The 19,839-nt window shown below is 42.6% G+C and overlaps 1 protein-coding gene across 3 annotated transcripts in view; it reads left to right on the forward strand.

Annotated features, from left to right (window-relative positions):
* The first annotated feature begins 899 nt into the window (after positions 1–899).
* Positions 900–19,839, forward strand: part of SLC39A14 (solute carrier family 39 member 14) — a 41,730-nt gene continuing 22,790 nt past the window's right edge. For 2 of the 3 annotated variants that reach the window (XM_063311454.1, XM_063311453.1), the window contains exons 1-2: positions 917–967; positions 17,220–17,328. The gene's annotated coding sequence lies outside the window, so the exon portion shown is untranslated. Of the gene's footprint in view, positions 968–17,219; positions 17,329–19,839 lie in introns of all 3 variants that reach the window. The other variant, XM_063311455.1, reaches the window with a different exon arrangement.

The following is a 19,839-nucleotide window of genomic DNA, read 5'->3' on the forward strand; positions in this document are numbered from 1 at the left end:
GTTTGAGACAGTTCAATGAAAACTCCGTGCATTTTTTTTTTTTGCTTCAGATATGTTGTTTTATGCACACTGATTTATAGCTGAAGCTTTAAGGCAGTGTTTTTCAAACTTGGCAACTTTAAGATGGGTGGACTTCAACTCTCAGAATTTCCCAGCCAGTATCGTTGGGGAACAGTGGCATGCTGACTGGGGAATTCTGGGAGTTGAAGTCCACCCATCTTAAAGTTGCCAAGCTTGAAAAACTCCGCTGTAGGGTAATGTGCGAGTCCAGTCAGTGACCCCTATCGGTGGTACCATGTCAGACAATGCGCCGCACGAGACGGAAGGGAGGAAGGGGGGAAAAAAGCAAAATTAGTCACCAGTAATTGAAATTACAGGTCTTATCACGGTGAACTTGAACGACGATACAGTAGTCAAGGCGGAAGGACCGAACAGCTGCGAACGAAAACGGCTGAGCCGGGCGTCTGCACCGCGTCCGCAACCCGCACGACGCTCGCTAGAGGGCAGCAAAGATGCGGGAACGCTCGACTCCCGGCTGCTGCGTGGCGGCCGCGGCCTCGTTGCAGCCCAGGTCGGGCCGAAGGCAGGGGGTCTCCTAGTCGGAGGGGCTGCGGGGCCCCAACAGGCCACCCCTTCCCCTGCTTTGCTCCGAAAAGCCGCATTAAAAAAGCGGGGAGCAAAAATCCGCCCCCTCCCGCGGAAGTGATCCCCCTCCCCTCCGCATTGCTGACGCGCCACGCGGTCCAAGCCCTCCAAGGGGGGCGCGGCTAGGCTAATTGCCAGCAAAGAGAGGCGGAACGCCGTCGCGGGGCGGGCCAATGGGAGCGCAGGGGCGGGCGCTTCCAATGACGCGCGGAGGCGGGGCGCCCGCTCTTTTATAATGAGCGTGCGCGGCGGCGGCGGGCGTTTGTCATCTCTGCGACTTGCCTAGAGCGGAGCGGTGCGGTGCGGTGGCGGGCGTTGCAAGGTGAGAGGGGAGGCACGGGGCGATGCTTAGGCCCCCGAGGAGGGGAGCTGGAAGGCTGGGGCGGGGAGAAGGTGTGGGGAGAGGGAAGGGGACTAGGGGGCCCCCCCCCGGCCCGCCCTGCCCTCTAGAACAGTTGGACTGCGACTCCCATCATCCCCCGCCAGCCTCCCCGTTTTTGTTGCACCAGCAAGGTTGATGGGAGTTGTAGTCGAGCTCCTCTGGAGGGAGGTGGAGAAACTGCTGCGCACCCCCTCATGACTATGCCTTTGCCTCCTCCCCCCAGATCTTGCCCTCTGGGCCTGGGGGGCTGCCCCTTACCCACTGCACATCACTGTAGGTCAGTGTTTATCAACCTTGGCGACTTGAAGAGGTTTGGACTTCAACTCCCAGAATTCCCCATTCCCCTGCTGGCTGGGGAATTCTGGGAGTTGAAGTCCAGACCTCTTCAAGTTGCCAGGGTTGAGAAACACTGCTGTAGGGGATGACCTCCTTTCTCCCCTCCTCCAGGGGTCAGCGGGCCAGAGGGGATGTCCGTTGTCTTGAGCTTCGCTGGGAAAGGTGGCCTATGAATCCACCAACATGATGATTATTTGTCTGCTGTGGGCTGGGCTGGTTTCCTAGCGCTAGAGATGCCCTCTGGCTCCGTGCTGCCCATCTTACCTCTCTGTGTCTGCCAGCCTCCTCTCAGCTGGTGTTTTTGCTCCAAATCCCTCTTTCCAAAGGATCTGACTCCTTAGCTTAGTTTCCCTCTTCCTGGCTGATCCAGTTCCTTCTTCTCAAAGTCTGAGGATGAAAGCAGCCTGTTAGCTGTACTGTAAATTTCCCAATATAACTTTTGTTTCCATCTGATCATGACAGGCTTAATCTGTTCCATTGCCCCGGTGTTTCTCAAGCTAACCTCCAGGGGTAACATTGACTTTCACCATGAGTAGGTATTCTCAGATAACTTTAGAAGTTCCACTTTCCCTCTGTGGTTTATTGACTACGTAGCTCATAGCCTTTTACTGAGAGCAGTTAGTCCATCACATAACATAATCTCAGGTCTGCCTAGTTCTCTGCTGTGTCTTTCTGTAAGGGCTTGACACCATATATTTCTCATTCCACCCAAAGTTTCAGTGAGCAGTCTAACCCAGCCTTTCTCAATCTTCTTACCCTGAAGGAGTCCTTGAAATATTTCCAGGCCTCGGGGAACCCCTGCACATTCAGGCTCAAATATAGGCCAGAAGTTACAAAATTATTAATTCGTTTCATGGGTGGGCCTTCTAGATGCATGAACAGTGTTCCTAAACTAAAAATGAAGCATGAAACTTATCTCTTTAATGTGAAGTTGCCCAAATTTGAAGTAATTTTTTAAATAACCCATGATCTCCCAGGAAACCCTGAGTGACTTCTAGAATCCTTGTTGAGAAACCCTGGTCTAACCCATCTGAATGAAAGCTCTCATTACATTTGATCCTTGTCCATACTGTAGTTCTGCTTGCTCATTGCATACATTCTAAGAAAAGCTGCTCTCTGGGAGTCATTATTCCCCTCTCCCTGTCCAGCAGTATTCCCTGAATTGTCCCTTTTCTGACAATTGTGGTTTTTCTTCCAAATAACTGTCTTTTCCTCCTTCCATTCCTGTAACCTCAATGCCTAATCACTAAATCTGGCTGAGCTCTGCCTCCTAGAACAATTTCTTAAGAATATGCATTTACTTTATTCAAATACAGTTTCATATTTAAGCCCCATTCTACATGGACCCAACCTGCTATGAGTGGCTATTCCTTATATGAGACCATTATTTATTCTTTCTGTCTAAAGTGGGGAATCAGCAAGGTGAAATGAGAGGTACTTGTTGAAGGAATGTGTGGAGAGATGAGATCCTGAAGTGTCTGGATAGTAACTGGCACAATAAGCTGTTAGGTTTGCTGTGGGGTGCATATACATAGGCCTCTCATCAGTATAAATACAGTGGGCTGAGTAGGGCTAGCAGAATATTTGCAATAGCAAGGAATAGATATCAAGTTCACCAAGAGGCAGAGGCTGGGTTTGTACAACACACCGGACTAAGCCAAAAGTGGGTTGTGGAGTTTGGGATGTGTCTTACCATTAAATTAAATGGAATTATTTATCTGGGGACCTCATGTGATGTGAGTACAGCCACTGTGCTTCATTAAGCTGTCTAAATTTAGCCAATTGTCTTAGCTGTTGGTTGGGGAATAAAAGTGATGTCTGTCTATGCACTTGAGGGGCAGTGATACCATGAGTATCTGCACTTTATAAGAGGGGGATAAAGATCCTGAGTAAGAAATACTGCAATAGAAGAGAATCTCTGTAGCTCAGGGTGGAACTGTGGAGTCCTTGGTGCTCTCTGAGCTTGGTTGTTGGCTTGCAGACGTTTCATTACCCGACTAGGTAACATCATCAGTGCGAGGGAGGGTGGGGTTTGCTCCCTGTTTATATTCAACAGCTTGCCCTGCCAGTGTTGGTTGGGGTGTGGTTTTCTCCTTGGTAGTTCCTTGATCGGGGTATTATTTTCTGCTTGATTGTTTGTCTGGTGCTGATCCCTGCTTATCTGGATGTTGGTTGCTGGAGGGCATATGCTCTGGTCACATCCTCTCCAGCAACCAGCACCCAGAAATACCGGATGTGCTCAGTGCCCAATATGATCAGGTGGAGCTAAATGTGAGGAATTTGGGAGAAGGATATTTAACCAGTTCCTATCAAACTTACATATTCCTTGGAAGTGGAGAAATTTGGTCCTCATCTCAGCTGTTATGGGCCACCAACAAAAGAGGGCATGGGGAAGTCATTTTGGAGCACTGATATTTTGGAAGGAGTATGGCAGTTTTAGGGAGATTGGGACTGAGAAAGCTGGGTATAATCAAAGAGTTGCAGGAGTAGTTGGGGCGGGTTGTGAAGCGGAAAGGTGAAGTAGGGGATGTGGAGCTCTGCTCACCCTTGCAGATTCCTGCTTAGGTTGGTGGCTCTCCATAAGTAATGGTCTCATATTAAGTAATGCTGAGTTAACGGCATGCTAATGGAATAATCTGAAAGTACTAGATGCACGGAAGATATTCTGGGCTGCTTGTATGTATGTGTATTTTTAGCCAAGTGAAATAAAGGCCTGGTTTGCCTGAATAGACTTTGCAAAAATAGGCAAGCGTATGTGTGCTTGAGCAAGAGGCTGTGTGGAAATGCTGAACGTTTCTCTGATATGAAAGAGCGCCTGCACCTTTGGTAAGGAAAGAGTTTTGGCGTTTTGTGGGTATACATGGATTTCACTCTTGGGGGATGCTGAATAAGGCATGTTCTCTTTCAGCAAGCATGATGTGAATAATACGAATAATAATCTTTATGGTTTTAGTGAGGAAAGTGTCCTGTGATACAGGGTGCTGCAAGATGGTTTCCTACCTCCTATTTTGGTGCCCACTGAATCTCCTTTACTCCAGATAATCCTGCCCTTTCTGGACAGAACTGAGCACTTTACTCAGGCAGTAGAAAGTTGTGAAAAAAGGTGCATCATGGTGTTTTATCTAAGTGACAGAGTTTAGGCTTACAGAAGGGAATCTGTACGTTCTACAGCAGGGTTTCTTAACCTTGGCAACTTTAAGGTGTGTGGACTTCAACTCCCAGAATTCTCCAGCCCACTTGCTTGCTGGCTGGGGAATTCTGGAAGCTGAAGTCCACACACCTTAAAGTTGCCAAGGTTAAGAAACGTGGCTCAGGAAGAGTCCCTCACAGAATAAATTTGACAAAGTCTTGAGAAGCAGCAAAAAGATTTTATTAACGTTCTTGTGAAGACGGGTGCCCAGCCAAAATAGGCACACCTGTTCCGTTTGGTTCCCTATCCCTGGCCGGTGAAATCCCTCCTCCTCTTCCCCATTGGATAGGTACTTACTTAAGAGTTTACAGCCTATCCGAGACGCCTTAGATTCTGCAGGAAGTCCCGCCTTTGTTTATATCTCCCATTCCTCACTTTTTACCTCCCCCAGTCCCCTATCTATTCTTTTTCTTATAAGGCAGCTAGCCCCCTTGGAGTAAGTAGGTCAGGGTCTTGTCTGACCACAAAGTTCGCTACAACTGGTTTTAAGCATATTTTCAGCATTGGTTAGGCGGCTTATTTCCTTTATACCTGCCCTTATGGAGAAACAGTCTCCTGTTTCCCCTAACCACATATCCCACATCCTCAGTATATTGACAGGCGAGCCTAGCTACTAGAAAGCCAGCTTCAGTTGGCAAGTTCCTGAAAAAGCAAGTTCTTTTCTATTGTAGAAATAACTTTTTGCAAAAACAACATTGCTATCCCCCTTTCTCACACTAAGTTGAGAAACCCTGTTCTACAGGCAGGAATGCTGTTAGAAGCTATCTCTGAACCACGTCCCTGCAACTTTCCTCTTTTGAGATTTAAAAAACACGTTTGCTATGGCAAAGAGTTCTCTTGGAATTTCCTAAGGGAAAGAAAAGTCATTTGGGGAAGCCAATGGTAAAAGAGTAGGGAGGGAATTGGACTTCTCTGTTCTAAATTCCTTTTTGCACAAAGCCCTCTTTTGCATACCGTAATTTTGAAATGCAGAAAGCACACCCATTTTACAATAAAAACCCACAAAAATTGAAGTCCTGGGTCAGCAGTTTTGATAAATGTCCAAATTAATCAACTCACTGTCCATACTTGAAGGAAAGACATTACAGGAAACACAATATAATGTCAGTCAGGTACTACATCCACATTCACTATTGATAATCTGGTTTGCAAGACTGATTTATTTTTAAAATCTAAGAATTGATTGTGTGGCACTGTCATTCCTTTGTCAAAATGTGATTTTCAGATTAGGAAGTAGAAACACATATTACAAAGTAATTAAGAAATACAAAGATAGACAACACCTGAGTTACCCGACCTGGGCTGAGAAGATAAATAGTGTTGGCCCTGTCTGATTGGGTGGGAGACCACTGGGAAATATTGGAGCTGTAGACTAGACTTGGAAAATGAAAAAAATGTTCCTGAAGAAGCCAATGGAAAATCACTTCTGTGTTGTCCATAAAGTTACCAGGAGTTATGCTCAACTCAAAAGAGACTTCCTACTTCACTTTATAAGTGCACTACAGTTCTATAACTGGATTGCAAATACTTTGCCATATATTATGTACATTCTATACCATGTCACATGTATACAGTCTCATTTTATATCCTGCAAGTATCTGTACTATGTTGAATACGTTGCAGAGCTTCAATATTCAAGGGGAGCCTTAGTACCAAGGAGGAGGAACACTGCAGGAACTTGTTTTAAAAAATGAAGACCTCCTTGACTTTATTGTGATCGTGCTTAAACTGAACTCTCTGTTCTCCCTGGTAAATGTGTCTGTGGCATCTTGTTTTAGGTGGCATGCCGTGCTGATGGAATGCCCAGAAAGTTATCAGATGAGGTGGAGTACAGAATTAAGACCGTGTGACTTGCTGTGAGCCAATATTAATCTAGGAATGGCAGCTTCTTGGCAGAGCAGGAGGTGTGAAAGAGTGTTGCTCATTAAGGGCTTGCTCTTAATTTTTTGACAGCATACTGGGCAGGAAAATAAGCTCTAAAGCAGTGTTTTTCAGACCTGGCAACTTTAAGAAGCATGGACTTTAATTCCCAGAATTCCCCAGCCAGCATGTTCTAAAGGAATTAGGAAAAGCATGTGTCTAGTTCTTTCTTGATCAAAAATGATCCCATATAGCAAAAATGCTCATTTGTAATGCAGGATACTTGATACACTTCAAAGGTTCTGTTAAGAGGACTTGGATAAATAGTTTTCTGTTGTTTTTTTTAAACAATGACTTTAAAAGGAAAAAAATATTTGATTAAATATAACATGGGCCATGCATTCTTTTTTCTTTTTGCACTGATAAGAGGAGTTTTGTAATATCTTGATGTGTATGTACTTGACAGAACAAAAAGTTTAAGCAAGAGTTGTTTTAGTTTGTCCTTTTTTAAAAAAGTAGGACTTTTTCCATCTTTATTCTTTTTCTGGTTTGACCAAACACATGCTACATATCCTTATATCCAAGCATTCACAGCCAAAAAACTTGACATCTGTAAGGATTTGGTAATGTGAATTTAATTACCAATGAGGAAAAGAGAAATATAATCATGTTTCACACATTGATCTAAAGAGGTCAGAGTGGAATATTATCTTTAACGCTAATATTACTTTGTTTTACTGTTTTATAATATGAAATGTACAGAGTACTGCTTAATTTTAAAATCATTTTCATATGAAACTAAACTGTGGTTTATATTTGTTAGAATTGAATAGATCTATTTGTATGTCTTGAATACATTTCCAGTCTTGGATTTGTAACAGGATGTCATGACATGGTTTTCTACAACCAATGGAGAACATTTGGCTAGTTAAGCTTAAATGAATGAACAACATTTTTATGAATAAGTGTGCGCGCGTGCACACACACACACACACACACATGCCAGTTTGGTCTAGTGGTGAAGGCACCAGGCTAGCAACCAGGAGACCATGAGTTCTAGTCTTGCCTTAGGCACAAAGCCAGCTGGGTGACCTTGGGCCAGTCACTCCCTCTCAGCCCTAGGAAGAAGGCAATGGCAAACCACTTGATTTTGTGGATTATTTTTTTTTTGACAAAAGTAAGAAAGTAGCTTCTCATTACCTTCTTCCAGGATATATTTTTGACTTCTCAGTATATATAAGACAGATTCCATCTCTTGTGACCTTCCAAAAACAACTGAAGACCTGCTTTTACCACCTCACTTGGGGTGGGAAGGGAAGTAATCACCCCTGGAGATGGTTAGTGCCCTAAAATGGCCCTTTAGATATGTGAGTGATACTCTAACTATCATCGTCATCTGGATTTTATACCCTTAAGGTAAAGGTAAAGCTTTCCCTTGACGTAAAGTCCAGTCGTGTCCAACTCTAGGGGGCGGTGCTCATCTCCGTTTCTAAGCCTTGGAGCCGGCGTTGTCCCTAGGGACACTTCCGGGTCATGTGGCCAGCATGACGACACGGAACGCCGTTACCTTCCCGCCGAAGCGGTACCTATTCATCTACTCACATTTGCATGTTTTCGAACTGCTAGGTGAGCAGGAGCTGGGACTAGCAACGGGAGCTCACCCCGCCGCGCGGTTTCGAACCGCCGACCTTCCGATCGGCAGCTCAGCGGTTTAACCCGCAGCGCCACCGCGTCCGTTATTTATATCCTTATTTGTGCTTAATATTATATTTGTATTTATATCTATTTATGGTATTTTAATGCTTTCATCTTTGTTGTAAACCGCCCAGAGATCCCCTTTGTGGGGAGATGGGCGGTGGCAAAATTTAATAAATAAATAAATAATATATAGCTTAGAGCCTTAGTTTCCTGGTATCCTCCAATCCAAATATTAACCAGGTCTGATCTCGCTTATGTCTTTGAGATCAGCTGAGGTTGGCCAAGTACTACTGTCTAATACCCGTAATAACTCTATAGAAACATGGCTGGGGTGAGGGACTGCTGAAGTTCCATTAGGAGTACAGATTGTGTTTTGCATAACCACTAATGTGCAGGCTGTTCACAGTAGAGTGTAGTTGAAAAAGTCAAGTTTCTGGTCTGGAGTGTTTTCAGTTAACCAATCCAGTCAGTCGTGATCTGCCATTAGTAGCTATTAAATGTTCTTTCCAACTTTTTCTCTTCTCAGTTCGAACTCTTTCCAAATCTGGGGCTTTTGCGTTTTTGATTGAGGCTGATATTAAGAATGGGATGCTAATTATCTTAAAAACAAAAATTACTGCTAAGAACTAGTTTAGGATCTATTAAATATCTTGGCTTCAGCCATTGCAATTCAAGTTTTGTTTGGAGCTGATCATTTCAGGGTAAGATAATCTTTGTCCTGTAACTCGTTTCTCCTGAGCTAGGAAGAGAGGGTTTGAAAATAATTTAATTGAGCTGGACTTCCCTCTGGAGCCAAGAGCTGCAGTGTTGATTTCTCTAGTGGGCGCCTGATTGTTTGAACCATAGAAAGTTCTCAAAAGCAGTGAACCGAAGGGGTCCTATGGTGCCAATACCAGAAGTGTTCAAATGTTTTCAGCTCCGGAGGACTTGAATAAATTGCATAAAGGCAAAACTAGTCTCCTTGATATTGTGGCTTATTGAAATGTTTCTGACTTTAATTGAACTGTGTGAGAGTTACTTCTAATACTGGACATCACTCAGTCCAGTAAATGTGGATGGTCTATTACAGAGTTTCTCAACCTTGGCAACTTTACGGTATGTGGATTTCAACTCCCAGAATTCCCCAGCTGTGGATGGAGGGATGGAGAATTCTGGGAGTTGAAGTCCACATATCTTAAAGTTGCCAAGGTTGAGAAACATTGGTCTATTAACTGTCTTCATAAAAACCCTTCACCCTTACAGAGGGAAACTGACTAGTTTTGTGCAATGGATTTGCCATTGTGTATTGTATGAAGCCATATATTGGCGCTCATAAATTATGGTTTAGTTTTAGCGTGATGTGTGAGTCCAGCCCATAGTTTTTTAAAAAATTAAAACTGGACAAACAAACAGCAAAAAACGCAACAATTATATAGAGAAGGTCTTCTCATACAGCCAGTTGTGTTTACCAAAATGCAATGTGTTTTGTTGCTTTTGGTTTGGCACAATGTGTGAACCCACCCATTATGGCTTAGTATTGTTCAATAAAGCCACGATGAACAACTTTGCTTAGCAAAGCGGTTGCTTCTCTTGAAAGAACACCACAGAAGTTGAGGGTCTTGCAGAAGACAATCACAGTATTTCCTGACTAGGCCTAGTGCTAAAGACTTTCTGGATTGGCTTTTACCTGTGTTAACCCATACCTTTCCTCTTTCATAAGATGCTGAATAAAGCTTAGAACATCGTTGCTGAAACTTCTTCACTGTTTCTCTTGCCCAGGTGTTCATGGAGGTGTGCTCCTTTGCCACATAACGTCCAAGAGGCCTAGAAATGAAATGCTGGCAAGGCTACTGATTCCTTTTATAGCTTTCCCTTGATTTCTTGCTCTTGTCCTGCCTTTCCCTTTGGCTTTAGTATTTGTTCCTTCTCCAGCCTTCTAAATTTCCATCTGAAAAGTTTGTGCTGCTACCTGCTCCTGGCACCTTGGCACTTGAGACAGGCCAAGGAGCAACGGAACGATAAAATCTCAGTTTACTCAAAGTTTCCATGCATCACAGCTGTTGGCATTCTAGAAAGTCTTCCTTTATACGCCATTTCCTTCCCATGTGGAAAACTTTCTTTTCCTCTTACTGCCATCAGCTTAACTAGGTAGCTTGTTTCTCCAGCTATGATTAGCCTTCCTGGATTACACATCCGTGAATGAATTAACATAGGTTTTTCTGTGGAGCAAATTCCTTTTAGCAGTGGATCTGTGAAAGAGATTCCTTTGAGCAGTAATTCCAGCATAGCTGGATCTCAAAGTGCATTTCTTGTTTCCAAAAGATGTTTAAGGCAGAAGAGAAGGAAAGGGCTTTCTCACGCCGTCTTATTTTACTGAGTAAGGAAAGTGTATCGTAGAAGGAGGTTCTATTGTGTTCAATGGGATGAATTTCACTGTGTGTGTGTATATATATATATATACTGTGTGTGTGTGTATATATATATATGTACTGTGTATGTGTGTGTGTCTATATATGTACTGTGTGTGTGTGTATATATGTGTGTGTGTGTGTGTGTGGAATATACCTTACTGTTTCCTGCCAACCTAGCAGTTCAAAAACATGCAAATGTGAGTAGATTAATAGGTACCGTTTCGGCGGGCAGGTAACCGCGTTCCGTGTAGTCATGCTGGCCACATGACAACGGAAGTGTCTACGGACAAACGCCGGCTCTTCGGCTTTGAAACGGAGATGAGCACCGCCCCCTAGAGTCGGACACGACTGGACTTAATGTCAAGGGAAACCTTTACCTTTACCTCTACCTTACTGTACTCTGCTCTGGAAGAAAGCTTATACACTAATGGATGTAGCCAATGCAAGAAATTTCATTGTAAATGTAAGGTGCTGTTCCTACCCCTATGATAAAAGGACTGAAATATATGCTTTGTGAAGAAACACGACAACTGCTAAGATTTTTAGTTAGCTTAGCAAACAGACAAGCGAGGTGGCAGATAGGACAGGGTGAAATATTCTTTTGGGCGGTGTTATTCCTGATCTTTCCCTTGAAATAATAAAAAATTGCCGTGGAGTATTACATGTATTTTACAATATTATTTTTACAATAGATACTATTTTGTATTAGTATTATTTTACAATAGGCATATGCAAGCCTGGGGTGGGGGGGAAGAGTCACATTTGCTGTTGAACAGCATGCTGGATGCTACACCTTCCCCACAAAATGGGACACTTCCCAAAGTAAATTTGATTTAGTTGAATTTAAATCCAGTAACAAGCCTGTTCCCTATACACACATTAATTCAACGGAAAATGTCCGAATTTTCAATGTTTTACGAAGTAACAATGGTAGCCATTATGTCTTTTTTAAAAAGTCTGCCTAGAGTAGGCTTAAGAAAATAGTAATTTAAATTGTCTGTCATTCCACCCAAGGCTATGTTTGGGCAAAAGCTTGTGTTAACTTCTCCCCACCCTGTAAGAACAATGGTTGTTTAAAGAATTTCTGATCCTTTGTGAAAGCAGCTCTCAGACTGAGCCTAAGCTCTTAAGAGGGTGGGAATGCAGATCCCCTTTTCACAAGAAAGCAGCAAATGTCATGCAAGGGTGGGAAGCCCTGGCTTAGGTGGTTTGGACTTGTGGTTTGAGAGTAGCAAGGCAGCCCTATCCAATCCTGTTTGTTTTTTTAATAGAAATTGCACATAACTTAGTTATTTCTTTAGTTTTCAGCTTTTCCCACTGACTGCTATCTTCTGGGCTGTGGTCCAGAGCTGCTGTGGGTCACACTCCAGAAGTGACTAAAGTCTGCAGCACGTCAGCAGAAGTCACTATTGACTGTGGCCATGAGCCTGCCAAACAGGGTCTTGAAATGCAATTCTTTTGTAGGTCATAGCAGTGGGATTGGCAAAGAGAACGGATTTACCAAAGATGTATGTACTTCCTGTTTACTTAGTAACAATACCCAGTTTTCATTACAGTTAGGTTGACATTCTGTTTACCTGGATTGACCCAATGCTATGGACAGGCCATTGACTTCATTGGCCAGAGCCTATTTTGAAAATCTAAGCTGTCTTGGATCTGTTTAGTACTTGGATGGGAAACCATCTAGAACTCCATGGGTTTAGATTAGAGTGGGTTTTTTTAGTACTTGGATGGGAAACCATCTAGAACTCCATGGGTTTAGATTAGAGTGGGTTTTTTTAGTACTTGGATGGGAAACCATCTAGAACTCCATGGGTTTAGATTAGAGTGGGTTTTTTTAAAATATTCCCCCCAAAAGACAGTGTCCACCTCTAATTTTTTTTGCTGAGGGAACAGCATGGATGTGTCTCTGAAGTCACCAAAGGAGACTTTCCCTTTTGGGTTTTTAAAATATTGTCTGTGGAATGCAGAAGGTATAGCAGATTATCTCTAGCTGACTCCCAAGAGACAGCATAAATTGTCCTCTTTTTCTTTGGGAACAAGTTCTATAAAATCTAAAATCTATAATCTTCACATTTATTAAAGAATGAATATATATATATATCAGAAAATATGTGTGCCTGCAGAGATCAATATATTTGATTGACAAACTGAACAACAAAAAAGCCAGCCAGATTTTAGCCTTGCCTCTTGGGGAAAGTAAATTTGTTTTAAAATTGAGTCTTTCCTATTTTCTCTTCACACACTTAACAGGACTGTCTTCTCACCAAGTTGACTTGCTGCCTGCATATCTTTCAATGAGTTTTAAAAACAATATAGAATGAAAAAGGAAACCATGTTCTTCCGTTTTGAATGGCTTTTAAGTAGGTAGGTTTCTAAATTGTATCCCAGAATTTGGTAGTGAATCCCATGTTGTTGTTTATTCATTTAGTCACTTCCAACTCTTCGTGACTTCATGGACCGGCCCACGCCAGAGCTTCCTGTTGGTCAACACCCCCAGCTCCCCAGGGACAAGTCCGTCACCTCTAGAATATCATCTATCCATCTTGCCCTTGGTCGGCCCCTCTTCCTTTTGCCTTCCACTCTCCCTAGCATCAGCACCTTCTCCAGGGTATCCTGACTTCTCATTATGTGGCCAAAGTATTTCAGTTTTGCCTTTAATATCATTCCCTCAAGTGAGCAGTCTGGCTTTATTTCCTGGAGGATGGACTGGTTTGATCTTCTTGCAGTCCAAGGCACTCTCAGAATTTTCCTCCAACACCACATTTCCAAAGCATCGATCTTCCTTCTCTCAGCCTTCTTATGGTCCAGCTCTCGCAGCCATATGTTACTACGGGGAACACCATTGCTTTAACTATGTGGACCTTTGTTGTCAGCGTGATGTCTCTGCTCTTAACTATTTTATCAAGATTTGTCATTCCTCTTCTCCCAAGGATTAAGCGTCTTCTGATTTCCTGACTGCAGTCAGCATCTGCAGTAATCTTCACACCTAGAAATACAAAGTCTTTCACTGCTTCTACATATTCTCCCTCTATTTGCCAGTTATCAATCAAGCTGGTTGCCAGAATCTTGGTTTTTTTGAGGTTTAGCTGCAAGCCAGCTTTTGCACTTTCTTCTTTCACCTTCATCATAAGGCTCCTCAGTTCCTCTTCGCTTTCAGCCATCAAAGTGGTATCATCTGCATATCTGAGATTGTTAATGTTTCTTCCAGCAATTTTAACTCCACCCTTGGATTCCTCAAGCCCAGCTTGTCGCATGATGTGTTCTGTGTACAAGTTGAATAGGTAGGGTGAGAGTATACAGCCCTGCCGTACTCCTTTCCCAATCTTAAACCAGTCCGTTGTTCCGTGGTCTGTTCTTACTGTTGCTACTTGGTCGTTATACAGATTCTTCAGGAGGCATACAAGATGACTTGGTATCCCCATACCACTAAAAACATGCCACAATTTGTTATGGTCCACACAGTCAAAGGCTTTAGAATAGTCAATAAAACAGAAATAGATGTTTTTCTGAAACTCCCTGGCTTTTTCCATTATCCATTGGATATTGGCAATTTGGTCCCTAGTTCCTCTGCCTTTTCTAAACCCAGCTTGTACATCTGGCAATTCTCGCTCCATGAATTGCTGAAGTCTGCCTTGCAGCGTCTTGAGCATTACCTTACTGGCATGTGAAATGGGTGCCACTGTTCGATAGTTTGAACATTTTTTAATGTTTCCCTTTTTCGGTATGGGGATATAAGTTGATTTTTTCCAATCTGATGGCCATTCTTCTGTTTTCCAAATTTGCTGGCATATAGCATGCATTACCTTGACAGCATCATCTTGCAAGATTTTGAACAGTTCAGCTGGGATGCCGTTGTCTCCTGCTGCCTTGTTATTAGCAATGCTTCTTAAGGCCCATTCAACCTCACTCTTCAGGATGTCTGGCTCTAGCTCACTGACCACACGGTCAAAGCTATCCCTGATATTGTTATCCTTCCTATACAGGTCTTCTGTATATTCTTGCCACCTTTTCTTGATCTCTTCTTCTTCTGTTAGGTCCTTGCCATCTTTGTTTTTGATCATACCCATTTTGACCTGGAATTTACCTCCGATGTTTCTGATTTTCTGGAAGAGGTCTCTTGTCCTTCCTATTCTATTGTCTTCTTCCACTTCCGCTCATTGGTTGTTTAAAAATAATTCCTTATCTCTTCTGGCTAACCTCTGGAATTTTGCATTTAATTGAGCATATCTCCCCCTATCGCTGTTGCCTTTTGCTTTCCTTCTTTCTTGGGCTACTTCTAGTGTCTCAGCAGACAGCCATTTTGCCTTCTTGGTTTTCTTTCTTTGGGATGTATTTTGTTGCCGCCTCCTGAACAATGTTGCGAACTTCTGTCCGTAGTTCTTCCGGGACCCTAACTACTAAGTCCAGTCCCTTAAATCTATTCTTCATCTCCACTGCATATTCCTTAGGAATATTAGTGAGCTCATATCTAGCTGATCTGTGGGTCTTCCCTAATCTCTTGAGTCTGATCCTAAATTGTGCAATAAGAGGTTCATGATCTGAACTACAGTCAGCTCCAGGTCTTGTTTTTACTGACTGTACAGATGTCCGCCACCTTTGGCTGCAAAGGATGTAGTCAAACTGATTTTGGTGTTGTCCATCTGGTGAAGTCCATCTCTTAGGTTGTTGGAAGAGAGTGTTCATTACGCAGAGTGAGTTGTCTTGGCAAAATTCTATCAGTCTATGTCCTGCTTCATTTTGTTCTCCCAGGCCATGCTTACCTGTAATTCCAGGTGTCATTTGAGTGCCCACCTTAGCATTCCAGTCTCCTGTGATGAAAATAACATCTCTTTTAGGCGTGTTGTCCAGTAGGTGCTGCAGATCCTCATAGAACCGCTCTACTTCAGCTTCTTCATCTGTGGTTGGGGCATATATTTGGATCACTGTGATGTTAGATGGCTTGCCCTGAATTCGAATTGAGATCATTCTATTGTTTTTTGGATTGTATCCAAGCACTGCTTTTGCCACTTGACTATTAATTATGAAGGCTGCTCCGTTTCTTCTGTGGTCCTCTTGTCCACAGTAGTAGATCTGGTGGTCATTTGATGTGAAGTGGCCCATTCCAGTCCATTTCAGTTCAGTGATGCCCAAAATGTCTATCTTTAATCTTGACATCTCACCAATAACCACATCCAATTTGCCCTGGCTCATAGATCTTACATTCCAGGTTCCAATGGTGTGTTGATCCTTAGAACATTGGATTCGCCGTTCACCACCAGCACCGTCGGCCGCTAGCCGTCCTTTCGGCTTTGAGCTAGCTGCGTCATCATGTTGGGGGCTAGTTGAACTCATCCTCTGTTCCTCCCCAGTAGCATTTTGACCATCTTCCAACCTGGGGGTCTCATCTTCCGATGGTATACTGACATATCTCTGGTTGTACTGATCCATTTAGTTTTCACGGCAAGAATACTGGGGTGGGTTGCCATTACCTTCCCCAGGGATTGCATTTAGTCTGACCTCTCTGTCACGACCTTCCTGTCTTGGGTGGCCCTTCACGGTTTAGCTCATGGCATCATTGAGGTGCTCAAGCTCCAGCACCATGACAAGGTAACGATCCTTTGCTGAAGAGTGAATCCCATAAACAATAGGAAAACTAGGTAATGGGCAGCAAGACCCTGAACAGGTCTCTGTACGATTATGGCCTAAGTTATAAATTATGTTTATAGTTTATAAGTTATAAATTTATAATATATACTGTAAGTTATGGTTATGACCTAAGTTATAAATTACGACCTAAGTTTATAAAGTTATTTTAAACTTAGGGTAAATATTGTACTTCTCATACAGAAATTCTATGGCTTTAGCCTAATTACATGGTTCTTAATTATAGCGTTTTGCCCATAAATTATGGTCACAGTTGGAGAGCAAATTCTCTGCTTGATTTGTGTAAGGAAAGCCTTAGGGTTTTTTGCTTAGCAGTGGTGTCTTTCTGTATCACCACAAATACCAGTTTTGAAGATGATTTGCAAATGGAACAATGCAGGGTAAAAATCCATAAAATATCCAAGCCAACAAAAATTGTTAAGAAAACAGAACTTAAGAGTCTGGGAGGATATGTGTTTCAGCATTCTGTAGCTTTGTTTAGCTTTGGAAGCTGCTGGTAGAAATGATAAGGTACCAGCACAGTTGTTTTTGGTGCATCTCACATAGGTGGATTAGTTAGAGGTTGCTATCGTTAAATTTAAAGCCCATGTTGATTCAAGGAATTTATCTCATGATGATCAGCATGGGTTGCTCAGTCAATAGAGGACAATGAGTGCTTACCCCAGAAAAACTACATGGGAGGTCAGCAAGCCCTCTGTGCTCAGAATACTATCTTAGAAAAATTGAGAAACATGAACCCCAGAGCCACATTTGTAGACACAGGGTCTCCTTTTATCTTCTTCCATATCCTTCATATTCCAGGAGTTCCCCTTCCCAGTCAATAAGTCGTCTTTAAGGTGCTCTTCTCAAGTGACATCTTATTTTTAGATCATGCCACCAAGCTTCTTTCTTCATGGTTTGTACTCTTTTTAGTCTTTGTGTTATGACTTGTATGCAGTGGTTAGATTTCAAGTTTAGGAAATAAAATGTAAATTAAAAATTGTGACAATTCAGTCAAATAGAAAATCCTCAGCCCTCTTAATTGAATTGCCCCTGGCAGATCTGTGGGTGATGACACTTTTATTATTTTCAGGTAGAATTGTTGCTGTTGACTTTTTGCTGCCTTGCAGAATTTGGAGGGACCCTTAATTGTGTGCAGGTGTTGTGTTTTGAAAGGCTTTCTGGAGCTATTGCTGATCTGGGTAAGTTGCTTCAGTGCTGTCTGGATATTTCTTGCATTTGTTGATCTTGTGTGATTTTGTTATGTTAAATTAGCAAACTGGCCAAAACTCTATTGCAAGAAGAGATAAAGAAACTCTTCTACTTCCATGATAAATTTTCAACCTAATTTAATAACTTAATGCATGAACAGTGTACCAGTCATTGGAAAACTGTAATGGATTTGTACAATTTGAAATCTAATTTAAGGTTGTAAATAATCTAGGAAGAAAGCCACAGCAAGTCTTGGCTAGTCTTAAATAAGGTAAGGAAGGTTGGCTCTGGATAGTGCTTGGATGGAAGACGGTCCTGAGGAACCCTCAGGGCACAGGTCCATAGGTCTATCAAAAGTTGTGCTCTTTTATTTCCTATGAAGCATACATGCTCACGCATCTAGCAATTTGGGCATGTTAAGACTAATTGCCTATTCAGTAACAGATTTAGTACTTTTTCTGTAAAATGTTTAAACCATGCTGTGCTGTTTAAACCATGCTGTGAAATTTACTGAGATTTCTGTCCCACCCAGATATGTTTGTTCAACTTTTGACAGATGGAAGGAGGAACAAAACCCATTCAGATATTTGTAATACTAGTATTCCTTCTTTTAAAAAACAAACCCCATAACAGTTTAATTAAATTATCATGCTGAATCAAACCTTCATTAATTTGTAGGTAATAAAAAAGGTCTGATTCTTCCATAAAATCCTAATCCTGCCTTCTTTAATATGAGACATGGGTGCCCTCTAGAGATATTGGCTGGTTAGGGATTCTGGAAACTGGCTGCCACATCGGGAGGGCTCTCTGTTGGGAAAGTTTGCCTGATATCCAGGGGCTACATGGCTTGGGACAGGTTGCAGGTCCTGCTCCAGACTGGAGCTTCTGGGAAATCTGCCTCCTACATAACTGTTGGGCAAGTCAATCTATCTTCACTTTGATTTCCTTCTTTATGCTCCTTTCTCCATCTGCCTTCTAGTGGGATTGAGAGGTGTAAACTGGTAGAAGGATTTCATGCTAATGAGTGCAGTTTGTGCATTGGCTGGCCCTAATTGCTGGCTTAAGCAGAGATGGTGGCCACTTGTGTGCTCTCCACCCCCTACAGTTCCATTTATATTACTTAGATTTCACCAGACGACTGTCTTCTTGCACACTCTTGTAGACAGAAGCAAAGTTTCTGGTGCTGCTTGAAAAATGGGTCCTGGAGCAGAGAATTCAGTTTTGCTCTGTGTTGCTTTGCCCAAAAGGAAGTGTTGTTCCAAACTCGCATGGTCTTTTCCTTCCGCCTGCTGCTTTCTGGAGTGTCCAAAATTGCTGAGCAGCCATGGAGGACTTCTTCAGTGTTTTTTGATAATGATAAGCTCTTTTCAAAAGTGGTCGCAGCAAAAAAATCAGAGTGACTCAGCCTGAGCCTTTCTGTGCTAATGGCAGCTGTTCTGATTTAGGTTTTCTTTTTTCTTTTTCTTTGTTTAGTTTGCTATTGCCTTCTGTTGGGAGAAAGTGTTGCATTTTTTGTAACTTGTTAAAATAAACAAAAACATTCTGATTTAGGTGGTGTTTTTGCCTCTGTTAAGCAAGCCAAAGTGTTTGGAAAACCTGAAGGTTTAAATATGAGCTCAGGAGCCTTTGCTGGAATGGGAATAGAGAATGAGTTAAGACTCCACCATCACCTTCCAATATACCTAGATTTGCAGCTGTTACTTTCAGGCATCTGAAAAAAAAATCTAAACTTACTGGGAATGCTTGCAAAACTGGTGAGCTGCCCTCTACAAATTCCTGATACCCCTGTGTCAAAGAGAGGCCCCAGTGGAGTTTTTCTTCATCACGGATGACTTCTATTTATCGCTAGGTTTAACTGAGTTTGTACCTCTACACCAGTGTTTCTCAACCTTGGCAACTTTAAGATTTGTGGACTTCAGTTCCCAGAATTGTGCAGCCAGCTTGGCTGGCTGGAGAATTCTGGGAGTTGAAATCCACACATCTTAAAGTTGCCATGGTTGAGAAACACTGCTCTACACTCTCCAGCTGCAAATGGAGATTGAGTCAGGATGTAAACCTCAATACAAATCAGAGCAAGATCAAAGAGGGCTTTATCCTCTTTCATTAAAGAGGGTGGTATGTGCATGCAGCAACTTCACTTACCAACATCCCTAATCTTGACATATCTTCTTTTGGCAGAAAGAAGACAAAGAAAAGGGATAGTATTGTTAGAGGTTATAGGATCTGCATGATTCTGCAGAGCACCTGAGAATCCAGCACATTAAGAAATACTGCAAACAGGTTTTGACAGAACAGGAATGCAGAGTTTACAGTTAGAATAGAATTGAGCAGCTGGCATCCCTCAAGAACTCAGCCTTCCATCCTTCCGAGGTTGGTAAAATGAGCACCCAGCTTGCTGGGGAAGGTGACGACTGGGGAAGGCAATGGGAAACCACCCTGCCAAGAAAAGTGCTTGCACGGGGGACCTTTCACCATTTTTTTTTACGTCCCTCAAGCTGCAT

The sequence above is a fragment of the Candoia aspera genome, chromosome 9, assembly GCF_035149785.1.
Source record: "Candoia aspera isolate rCanAsp1 chromosome 9, rCanAsp1.hap2, whole genome shotgun sequence".
NCBI lineage: Eukaryota > Metazoa > Chordata > Lepidosauria > Squamata > Boidae > Candoia > Candoia aspera.